Genomic DNA, 12,549 nt, shown 5'->3' with positions numbered 1-12,549 from the left:
GGTGACAATGCTCTACAAGAACGTCAGTGCCAACGATGGTTCACAAAATTCTGTGCTGGTGATTTTGATCTCAATGACGCTCCTTGGTCAAGGAGGCTCACCGAGGTTGATGACGACAAAATAAAGGCATTGATCAAGTCAAACCCACGTTACACAACACGAGAGATTGCAGAAACATTGAACATCCATTACGCAAGTGTTCACGACCACCTGGATAAGCTGGGATACATAAGCAAGCTTGATATTTGGGTTCCACATGAACTCAAAGAAGTTTATTTGACGGCGCGTATAAACATCTGCAATATGCTTATTAAACGTGAGGAAAATGATCCTTTTTTGAAGCAACTGATACCTTGTGATGAAAAGTGGATTGTTTACAACAATGTGGTGTGCAAATGGTCTTGGTCCCGATGTGATGATTCGGCTCAAACAACATCGAAAGGAGACATTCATCAGGGGAAGGTTATGCTGTCAGTGTGGTGGGATTTTAAAGGTGTCGTGTTTTTTCGAGATCCTACCAAGGAACCAAACAATCAATTTGAATGTGTACTGTTGGCAATTGGAAAGTTTGAATGAATCCATCATCCAGAAATGTCCAGAGCTTGTTAATTATAAAGGATTGTGTTCCATCGCGACAACGCGAGACCACACACAAGTTTGATCATCCGTCAAAAATTATTGGAGCTTGGATGGGATGTGTTGCCACACTCACCGTACTCTCCTGACCTTGTGCCATAAGACTATAACTTGTTTTGCTGTCTTCAAAACTCTTTGCGCAGTATAACGTTCAATTCAGATGATGCTGTAAATCAGCACCTTGTTCAGTTTTTTGCCAATAAAGACAGGTCCTTCTATGAACAAGGAATTATGAAGCTCACTGAAAGATGGCAAAAGGTTATTGAACAAAACAGGCAATATATCATTGATTTATCTTTGTTCTTTATATAAATACATGACCTTTGAAAAACATGGGCAAAATACGTCATTACTTTTCCAACAACCCAATAAATTTGTGGACGAAAAGGGGGGATGTATAAGTTCAATGATCAGAAGTAACCTCATAAGGTGTTCTGATCATAAATTGCTAAATGGGCAGGCCATGGTGGGTGGTCACACCCCTGACTTATGATTTCTTTAGTGAAAGGCTTATCTTTGCCTTAAGCCAGCCCTGTCCATTGTTGTTGTGCATCTAGGTTAACACACCTTTGAAATGCCTATTTTTCAGACCCAGGAGCATAACCATCCTTAAGAGAGCACAGAATCTTGTTAATATCCTTTAATCCAATCTCCGCCTTGCTTTCTCCCACCTTCATGTAATCTACTTTATGTTCCTTCCTTAATTCCAAATATATAAAAGAGCTACAAAACTGTCATTCTCTAGAGCATTTGAAATCTTGCTTCCTGGCAATATCCTCAGTTTGGTTCAAATAAACTCATAAAAATTCTCTACAGCCTTTCCCATTTCTTATGTCGACAAGTTTAAAATGAGAATTATTATATATAATGGGTTTATTGAATCTCTTCACCTTGTGGCAGAAATGATATTTTCTTTTTATTTTCAATCACGTTTTTTCAGCAACCTTTAACCAATATCATGAACAGAATTCACCACTTTCTGGTTTCTTATGTTTATTGAAATTAAAACCAACTCAATTTAAAATGGCAATCTGTATATTTGATCCCAAGTTCTTCTCTAAAGTACACGTAAGTTGTGGTGTTCAAAGTATAATCCATAAGACTTCTTCTAGCCCATGAATTGTTTGCTGCTGATGAGAGGGAAGTAAAATAAGTGAGAATAGGCATTTAGAAGCTTGTATAGTATCTTCACATTGATGTGACACCCAAACCCCTCCTCTAAATTCTATATTTCACATTGGCCCAACAAGGTGGCTGAGGCCCTCTTCTGTGAACCCCGAGGGCCACAGGGAATTGGAACGAAGTCGAGATTTGTCCCCATCTTCTTCCCAGGCACCACATTCTCTTCAAACCCAGCTAGCATAGGCCCTGCAGGAGGCCTCCCATCTCTGGTCTTTTTGTTCATGTATGCCCCACAGCTCAAGGGATATCTCAAAGCTCTCCTAAGATACATCTCATTGTACTCAGCTGCAAAAGCAATGGCACCATCCAGGAATGATATATTTCTGCAGCTCAGCAATCATTCAGCTAAGGAGTGAGTTTCTAGTGATGTTTTCTTATAGTTATCTTACATCTTTATGAGAGTTGTCTTGAAGCTGCTGTCTCTCAAATGGCTCCAGCTAGATGGAAGTGGGGGAGCAGATGGAAACCTTAATATCCAAAAAACTACATTCTCTACACCTTTCTTTCCTCCCCCTCTCTATGTCTCCATCTCTCTCTCTCATCCCTATTTCTTTCTGCTATTGTGATGTTTGGTGGTGGGGTGGAGTTGAAGTGAGTAGGGCCAATTCTACTGCCTCTGAGAAAGTCCAAGTCTCTCTTTAGTTTATGTGAACATATGGTACATTCTGATTTCAGCTTATGGTCTTAGCTATAATTCTGGCCAATTGGGAGAAAAAAATTCTCTCAACATCCTATAATATCTGCCTCAATAGATTGCATTCTGTTTGAAGGGAAAATGTTGACACCATCTGTGATGGTTAATATTATGTATCAACTTGACTATGCTAAGAGTTGCCTAGATCGCTGGTAAAAAGTTATTTCTGGGTATGTCTGTGATGGTGTTTCTGGAAGGAATTAACATATGAATTAGTAGACAGAGTCAAGATCACTCTCACCAATGCAGGTGAGCATCATCCAATCCATTAAGGGCCTGAATACAATAAAAAGGCAGAGGTAGGATGAATTTGCCCTTGGTATGAGCTGGGACACCCTTCTTCTCCTGCCCTATGATGTAGACACTCCTGGTTCTAGGGAGGCCTGGAGGCCTTCAGCCTTGGACTGAATTACATTACTGGCTTTCTTGGCTCTCTAGTTTATAAATGGCGGAGCATGGGACTTCTTGGCCTCCACAGTCACATGAGCCAATTCCTATAATAAACATCCTCTTATATCTCTCTATCTTTCTATTTGTCTATCCTAGTCACTCTGTTTATTTGGAAAACCCTGACTAATACACAATGCTATCAGCTGTCCATTCTGCTAGGGCACTGGGAACCCATGCAGGAACTGTGCAGAGTAACCTGACTTCTTATCAGAGAGAATAGCCCAGAGATCAGGGAATTCCTGACTATGGACTCAGATATGTTTCTTCTTCTAATAAGAAGTCACATCTAGACTTCCATGTCAGGGTAGTTTATTTCTCTGAAATGAGGGATGTAGCAAGAATTAAAACGTGTTAATATAGGTGATGCTCTTAGAGCAGTACTTGGCACATAGTAAGCACTTAAATGTTAGCTGTTAACTATAACTTTGCCTATTCTGGAGGCTGTCCCAATCACCTTATTTCAGTAAAAGCACTGTTATAGATTTACTGCAAGCACTATGCAAGTTTCTGTACCCCTGTGTATCCAGGCCTTTTCAATGAACTTTCTCCCATCAAAAAATAGAGACCCTTTTCCCAATCCTTGAATTTTGGCTGCATCATGACTTGCTTTGATCAATAGAATGTGGTGGAAGTGACATTGCCTCAGTCTGAGCCTGACTCTCAAAAGGCTTTGTAGACTTCAGTGTTTTCTGAAATTCCTTCCACTGCCCTGAGAACAAGCCCAGACCAGCCTGTTGGAGGATAAGAGACCATGTGGAGGATTGCTGGGGCACTGCACTTGGAAGTCAGCTAACCTTAGAAGTTAAGCTACTGAGCTGATGGGCAAGTGTTTATGGACTCATCAGGAAGCCCAGACAGCCAAACACACAAGAAGCTGCCTGCCTGAGCCCAGCCTAAACTGGTTAGCTTTCGAATTAAGAACTAAAGAAGCGATTCTTGTTTTAATCCAAGATTTGGGGTAGTGCTCTTCCTCCAGCCAATGTGTATCTCAATGTTATTCCAGACTTTTTACATACCTGCCAAATCCTACTGAACTTTTAACACCTTTCAAGGTGTTTTCAAGGGCTTTCAGTTGATAGCCCTTTAAGAAGATTTTTTCTCTAATTTTTTCAGATAATGTGTTATCGCACCTGTAATTGAACCCCATTTTGATCGTTGTGTTTCTGTTGTAGTTGTTTCTTAGCTTGCCTTGTAGTAGAACCACTAGTGTGTTACTCAGCTATTAAGTGGACACTGAGTAGGCATGAGCATGTGACCCAAGCACAGCCAATCATGTCACTGTTCTCATAGTGATATGCCTCAAGAGGTGAGCACTGGAGCCAAGCAGGGTCGTTCTGAGTCTGCCTGTAGGATACAGACTCTGAGGAAAAGAGCCTAGTTTTCCTTTTGGATTAAGAGCTCTGAGGATATAGATCTGGTGCTGCAAGGGACTAAGAGAGAAAGAGATAAGGGACAGAAACTGACTATATCAGAAAGAGCAAGAGCCACAGACAAAAAGAAGAGAGACAAGTGGAGCTGAGGAGGAGAGAGAGGTAAGAAGAGGTGAGAACTGTATCAACATTGAGACCCTGGATCTGGCTCACTTTGGTGGTGGTTAATTCTTTTTCTCATTCAAGGTCTATTGAGTCTTGTTTTGGTTATTTGCAACAAGAACAACAACAAATCCTTCCAATTATCTTGTGAATTGAGGAAAGTTACTGTGAACCATCATCTCAGTGCTTTATCACTTCTAGTTAGGTCGATACCATAATGTGTTGTCTTAATTGGGGCACTTCTGAGAGTCAAAAGGGGTGCTCTTTAAAATTATTCAGGGGCCGACCGAGTGGCTCAGTTGGTTAAGAGCTTGCTCAAGAGTGTGAACTCTGAGCAACACACTCTGAGCAACAGGGTCGCCGGTTCGATACCCGGCACGAGCTGAGCTGCCTCTGAACTGCCAACAGGTGCAGGATGGCTCAGCTAAAAATAAATAAATAAAAATAAATAAAATAATTTAGAGAAAACAGGTGTTAACTGAGACTGTTCCTAGGTTTCTTAGAAAAAACAAGTAAGCCTGGATCTATAAAGCTGAGGCCCAGGTGCTGGAAAGTTGTATCATAAAAATTCCAGGTATACACTCTCCTTGGGTCTCTTCTTATGGCAGCTAGTCAGCCTCTCACTCTTATAGCCCTTTTAGATACAACAACACAGTTAATAAACAAACGCCCACAGGAAGCAAGATTTATTGGACAGGTAGCAATTAAATTCTTTGAAACTATGTTGTGTTCATGTAGGATATTTCTTGAAGTTCTGTTTGTAATTATTATAACTTAAAGAATGAAAAAAGTGCAGGTCTCTGTTTATGTGTGGGAATTTTCCTTTAGGATATTGTGTTTTCAATCCTTGCGGGAGGTAAAAAAAAAAAAAGAACTAAATTAATATCACGTTTAAGTTAGATGTTGAATACATTTGGTATATAAATGTCATGCCCAGATAAAACTTTGTGTTACAGGCCATACAACACAACACAATGTGTGACTAAGGCTGGAGAAATGTTTTAATTTCTATTAACTTTTATTTCCTGTATAAGCTAAAGCAGTAGTTGAGATCATAGTGATTAGTCTCCCAATCTCTTCTTCCTCATGTAAAGACTTGGCAGACATGAGGGGAAGGGAGGACTTAGGAAGAGTGGGTGGGTCTGTGTTCTGATTGACAGCAGCAATAGGCAGGACCATTAATACAGGACTGAAGTACAATCAGAAGTAGTGTTATGGTGCCCATATTGTTTTATGGTTGCTAACTTGAAAACCAGTTTTACTCTTCACAATTTTTCCCATGGAATAAGCAACCAAATATTATGTGGGGATAAATCAGCAGCAAAGTCATGGGTGTGTGTGTGTGTGTGTGTGTGTGTGTGTGTATGAGAAAGCAAGAGAGTGAGAACGAGAGCGAGAGAGAGAGAGAGAGAGGAAGGAGAGACCCCTTGGAGGATTTTGAGCAAAGGTATATCTTCAGGAGGATTTATCGAGCATCAATATATAGGAAAAATTGGGGAGATGGGGTAACTGGGAAAACAGTTAAAAGCTCACATAAGTCCTAATAAAAAGTACTAAGTTCTATGCATAGGTAGGAATAGTGAGAATGAGTAAGAGAAGATAGTTTCAAGAAACTCTGTCAAGGTAAAATGTAAAGAATCTAAGAATTGATATAAATGGGAAGTGAGAAAGATGACTATAATTGTACAGAGAATGGTAATATCATCAGTAGAAATAAAGGTGTCAAGGGAGTTGAAGAGAAGTTAACAAGCATGGTTTGGACGTAAGGTATTTGAATTCCCCACTGGTGTATTTTATGTGAAGCTAAACTTCCTAAACTGTGAATTATTTAGAAGGAACTAATTCATTGGTAGTGGAAAAGAATGAGATAATGAAAAGTTTTCTTGAAGACGCCTTGCTACCACCAATGTGAACTAACATTTAAGTTGCATCACTTGCCCGTTTAACTGGGAGGTGCAGAGAGAAAACAAATTTAAATAATGCATGTGATTCTTCTTTGTGAGTGAGATGGGGACACGAATATACTGTTCCCACAGGTGTCAGTTCCTGCTAGCCTCTGGAAGTATGGACACTGATCTACCTAATTGTGATTAGACCAACTTCAATTTTTGCCTCTCATATTGGCTAACCCCTCAGTAGTATGACCCCACTGTGTAGTTTGGAATGGAGAAACACAAGCAGTTTGCAGTCAAACTATTCAGGTGCCTTCAGCATCTAAAAATCCCTCTACATCCATGCTTTAAAAGAACTTGAAGTCATTTGATAATGAAGACAGTATTTCCAATCTGGTGTTTAATACTTTTACTTCCCAGCAGCATAATCCCACTTTGGTCAGGTTGAACCACTGCACAATTTTGCAGCTCTTTCAGAAAAAATAATGAAAACAATTGGAAAGACACGATTACATGCAATGGTGAGAAAATAGCACTACTGCCCAATCTTTCCCTGTCAATGTGAAATATCCTTAGTTCATCTCCACACTGTGTATTTATTATAAGCCCTTACAGCAAGGGATTTTGTTTCAGTTTTTTGTTTGTTTGTTTGTTTTTGTAGCACCAAATAGACACAGTGCCTAACACCAAATAATTCTGAAAAGTCATTGAAATATTTATCACATCAAAAATTCTCTGGATCTGTCCTTTTATCCATGTCCCTGGCTTGAAGTGTTCTTCATGAGAGTAAGATGTGACATAAGATTGCATTCTCACTCTGTTTCTGCCACTGATGTGGTTTGTTGACTGTTAATATTTTACTAATATCTTTTTGTATTCTACTTTACAATTTCAAAAGTGCTTTTATATACAGTGACTCATTTATTTTCATGTAATGGTGTTCCCAGGCCACATATAATGGTTAGACACATGAGCTCTTGCGTTACACTGCATAGGCTCAAATTCTAGTTCCTTCTGCTAGCTGTGTGACCTTGAATAAATGACATATCTGTTCTTCAGTTTTCTTGTCTATAAAATAGAATGTACTAGAGTTGTTGAAGGGTCAATGAGATAGTCTCTGAAAGCACTGAGCACAGTAGAACCCAGTTAAGAGCTAAATGTTAGTTATAACATTTAGGAATAAATTACTATGTATGTACCTCACTGGGGCATAAGTATGGCACATGGATAAACTGAGCAGCATTCTTGAGTGGTGTGTTTAGAAAAGCAAGCTGATTGAAATATGTTCAGGGAGTCTTTTATGACTTCCATGGGGTCAGGGATTTTATTTCCTCTATCAGCTATGAAAAGGGACTGGATAGGCAGGAAATTAGTTATTGCTAGAGTTAGTGTTGAGGATTTCCTCACAGTAAGCTCCGTGAGGGCACAATGTCTGTCATGTTTGCCACTGTGTTTCCAGAACCTAGCACATACTAGGTGCACAATAAATATTTGTTAAATAAACAAACACATAGAAAAGTCTTAATAGCTGTGTGATTAATCTTAAACTCAGGTGTGCATTTTAGGAATCAAATATGAGTGTGATCTTTTGAAAGCAAAAAAAAATATTTAGAGATGGTAACTCCAATTACTCTGAACTCCTTAAAGTTGTTAATAAATATCAAAGGGGATATTAATAATATTCATGACAATATGACTTTTCTTCTATTTAAAAAAAGGAAGCTATAATATTTTATAAAATTTATTGATGGAGTTCCATGTTTGGATTATTTTTGCCAAATAACTCAAGAGCTTTTAGAAAGAACTAGAAAGGCTGAGTGTTATTCATTGTAAAAACTCTGAATCCCCAAACATTATCCCTTACCTAAATGTCCTCAAACCCTTGATGCGTTTGAGGTAATGGATTCCAAATTCATATGCCTAGAAAGTATTTATGACGAGTCAATGCTAGTTCTCACTATGAAATTCAGAAATTATAGTGCCAATCAGTATGAGTTGGTAAAATTTTTCAAATTATCAGAAGGCAAAATTCATTTATCTGTCTGTCCACTTATTCTGTCATTCATTTATTCAACAAATATTAATTGACTGCCTATCTTGTGCCAGGTATCATATCAGATTCCAGGGATACAGCAGCCTACAATACAGTCACAGCCCTTTCTCATGGAGTTTATGATCCAGAGAGGATTGAAATGGGTAGAACTATCCCGAGTTTGGGGAGATCTTGCCTGTTGGCCTCCCTGAATCTTTAGAGCATTGATTTCTACTTCGCAATGCCGTCTAAAGCCGATCTAACAGGCTGTGTCTGTATGATGAACACAAACTAGCTAGAAGATGAGAAATTCGGTATTATTCACACATCCACAAATATCTATAGAAGTTTAAAAGGATGTCGACAAAATATTCCAACATCCTGGAGTCTTATATGTAGGCACAGCTGAATAAAATTAAACTAAGATCAGATCAGTGTGATTTGTCATGGCCGAAAATTGCATTTGTAAATTGGTTCAATTCATCCTTGGACAAGTTCTTCAGAGACAGCCTTGAATTCTTAAAAAGCCCCTGATTTTGCATTTAGATTTAAGCATTATCTTAAAAAAATAAGAGTAGTTCACCTAACTGGAGAATTCCCTATTGATTACATGATAGAGGATGCACGAAAGTCTGTTATTCTTCCCAAAGTCAATTGTAATTTAAGCTCATTATCTCCCCAAGGATGTTCTATTTCAAATGGCAATAGACTCAAGATGTAAATGTCCCAATGAAAAGTATTCGGTATTCTTTTCCTGAACTGTGCTCCACGTATTTGCACTCAAAATCATAGCAGGAAAGAATTTAGAAAAATCTGGCCACCAACCTGACCAAGAAAAGAACTAAAAGTCAACAGGATCACTGATGTATAGTCACAACAGACTTTTCCCCCTAACTTTTAATATCTAATTTGTTTATGATTGAGCTTCATGTAAGAGCACCCTGATATGTCTTTATTTTAATATCATTTTGGACATGTCAGTAGCTCTAATATGATCATTAATAACAAAGGGTATTAATAAAGTTGTAATTTTTTTCCCTTTCCCTCTGGCTTCAGGGAAGCTCTAGAGAACCACAAGGGCCCTCTCTAAATCTTAGGGATGGTTACTTTTGATTAAAACTTTAAGAGAAGGCTTATATTTCAACAACTAGATTTTCCTGAAGAAAACTGACCATTTGGTCACATGTATGTAGGACCACTGTGACATGTAATCTGTCCTTAGATGTCGTAGGTGTGATGGATTGCCCCTTCACTGTGACAAATGACCCGGCAGACATTTATTAGCACGTAACATTATGCAAATAAAGCATAAAAATACAAAAACTTCTAGAAAACACAAATGTAAGGAATCCGCTCACTTGATAATTGTTCTGTAATTCCATGACAATATTTACATTGATGGGAAAACCTGATAATTTCACATGAACCAAACACGCCAAAGAAAAACATACCTTAAGCTCCAAATGTATACAATATATTAAAATGTGTTGAAATGACCATTTCTCATTACAAGGGTTTGGTGACTTCCCCTTCCGAGAGTCTGTGGCATCGCCTGAATAGCTTTCATATTTCTTTGTTAAATGATAACTAAAATATATATGTTTTATTACATTTTTCTTATAAAAATGAGAACTACCTCTTTCAAACTGGTAACACACAAGCAGTCTCCACTCATTCCCTGGAGTCATGCTTGTCACTTCTGTAAACCTATTTTACACAACATTCAGGAGCCTTACCCTTGCCCCTCCCCCCCCGGACTCTCTAGTAAAAAATGATATGTTTTCAAGGATGAGAATCTGTCACTACAGCAGAACATTGTTGAAAATGGTGTACCCTCTAGTTTCCTTGCTGTTTGTCCTCTGTTGGGTGACAGACAATGAAGAGTAGGCAGAACTTGGCGTAAGACTAGCTGACCAGGGTAAACTGAAAAATGTGCTGGGTAATTCTGGCGGGCTTTATTTTATTTTTTCAAGAAAACAGCTCCTAAACTGAGGTTTATATGTATTTACTTTGGGGGACTGTCTGAAATGTGAAATTTATTGTATCTTGGGGAATCAATTTCTGCATTTGAGTAAGGGAAATATTCAAATACTTGCCTCAGTTTTAATGATTGATCTAGAGTGTTTTTCAATTGGACATTTATTCTTTTTTCAGGTACATCTGTGTGCTTAAGGTATTTAGTGCCCAAATAATTCTTGCTTCCTATGCATTCCATAGAGTAAAATCAGACTTATGTGCCTATATTTAACATAAGTCACACGTTATGATCAGGATAGGTGGCTCTAACAGATCCTTTTCCAGTAAATGATGCTTTCTGAAAGATGACATCATATTGTCTTTTTACCTCCATGAATATGTATAATGAAGTAGGTATATTTTTCCTTCAGAAGAAGCAGCATCTTTTCATTTATAATATTAGTATCACTGGTTTACATATGACTAATTTAAAAAGAATAACCCTTTGATCTTAGATTTCCCAGACTATCCATTTTATATCTAGGGAAAGTGATCTAAACTTAGTATAGCATACATTTGTGTGTGTGTGTGTGTGTGTGTGTGATGTATTGTAATTTAGTTTTTTAAAGCCCTAACCTTTAAATTTTAAATAGACTTTTATAACAGCACATCAGTTTAGATGTCTCCAGAGTTTATCAATAAAAAATATAAAACTTAAAAAAAATATTGCAAGCAGGGTTATATATAAATATCACAAGAGGATCAGTTCATGAAGCTAGGTCCTTTGCTCGTATTCTCTTACCAGATTCATAACATTGGTAAAAAAAAAAAAAGACCTACCTTTGTAACAAATACACTCTGATAATATATATTTTGTGGGATAAATATACATTATATTCTGTTAGAATTAATAGTAATAGATACAAGCAATACTTAAATTAAAAAAAAATACAGTACTAGAGTTCTCTATCCTTGCATCTAGCAAACTAAAGTTGAGCTATAATTGCCCCACTCTATTAATGCATAATAAAATTCATGGAAACAGAAAATAAAAAGCCAATTGCTTTGAGAATCTGAGTAGAGTATATAGTATAATAACTTGTCTTTTTCAAGAGGAGAGTAGAGCTTGAATTTGCAATTAACTGGAATTGTAATTCAGACAACTCAGCAGTGTGGATGTGGAATGGGTCAGGGAGAGGGGCAACCTGTAGGTTTCTTTTAAGTGGTGGCAATATTGAACTGATGCAGTTTGAACTACAGCCTAATGAGGGATTTGTTAATCTGTGGAAAAGCCATAGACCCAAGATTCGTTTCATCCTGGCCCTGGTGATTTATTGGAAAGTCATGAACTTGACTCTTAGACTGTTTCAGTCTGCAGACTGGAAAACCTCTCCGTTGACACACGGAGAATTCCCACTGCAGTGAATGGAAGGTCTGTGTGTGTAAAGAGCCTTGAGCAGCAGGGGTTTAGGCCCAGAGAAAGAAGGTGTCGAGTTGCCTTGGTAAAGAATTTATACACCACAGTGTTCACAGCTTCTTGACTGGTATAATTATCAGTGTTGTCTTTTCTTTTTACTATGTGCTGGGATTCAGAAGCACGGTTTCAAATTTGTAACTATCAGATGTTTGATCGAGTAGCTTTTCTTCAAGGACCTGAAAGGGGGAAAAGAGTGAAGAGAAATCAGTGATCTGTATTCATTTGTCAACTACAAAATGCTAAAAATAACAAAGAAGCATGTGCTATGTGACAACAGCAAGGATTATTTTGGGAGCTATCATTCATGCACCATCTTCTACATGTGGGAAAAAAACATTGCTTGATGTTTGCAAAGGAAGTAATTATCGAATGAGGATGGAAAAGACACAGTTAGTCCCTAAAATGAGATAAAGAACACCAGTTTGGAAACATTTCAAATGTAAAACACTTCTTCTTCCCAGTTCAGGATACCTTTATTTTTCTTCATGAAGGAAAAGACCAGACAACCTTTATATTATGGCTCTCAGGGAGGTTAGTGTGCTCTGGTTGAGGTACGAGACAGTGAAGCCTCTCTGACAGGCTGGAAGCACCCATATTCCTTCTCTGAAGCAGATACCAGGCTGTTTCTTCTCCCACAAGGTCAGCCTGACACCAAATAGAACAGAGAAGGCAGCTGCCCATATGGTCAGATTTGGGGA

At 38.1% G+C, this 12,549-nt stretch overlaps 1 protein-coding gene across 3 annotated transcripts in view; it reads right to left on the bottom strand.

Moving 5' to 3' along the window:
• Nucleotides 1-6,778: 6,778 nt before the first annotated feature.
• LIN7A (lin-7 cell polarity scaffold A) overlaps nt 6,779-12,549 on the bottom strand; it is a 176,550-nt gene continuing 170,779 nt past the window's right edge. For all 3 annotated transcript variants that reach the window (XR_002122722.1, XM_019632235.1, XM_019632238.1), the window contains one exon: nt 6,779-12,027. The gene's annotated coding sequence lies outside the window, so the exon portion shown is untranslated. The remainder of the gene's footprint in view (nt 12,028-12,549) is intronic.

This window comes from Hipposideros armiger, unplaced genomic scaffold, assembly GCF_001890085.2.
Source record: "Hipposideros armiger isolate ML-2016 unplaced genomic scaffold, ASM189008v1 scaffold_1102, whole genome shotgun sequence".
Classification (NCBI taxonomy): domain Eukaryota; kingdom Metazoa; phylum Chordata; class Mammalia; order Chiroptera; family Hipposideridae; genus Hipposideros; species Hipposideros armiger.
The sequence above is the reverse complement of the archived record's forward strand: the minus strand, read 5'-3'. Positions and strand labels throughout refer to the sequence as shown.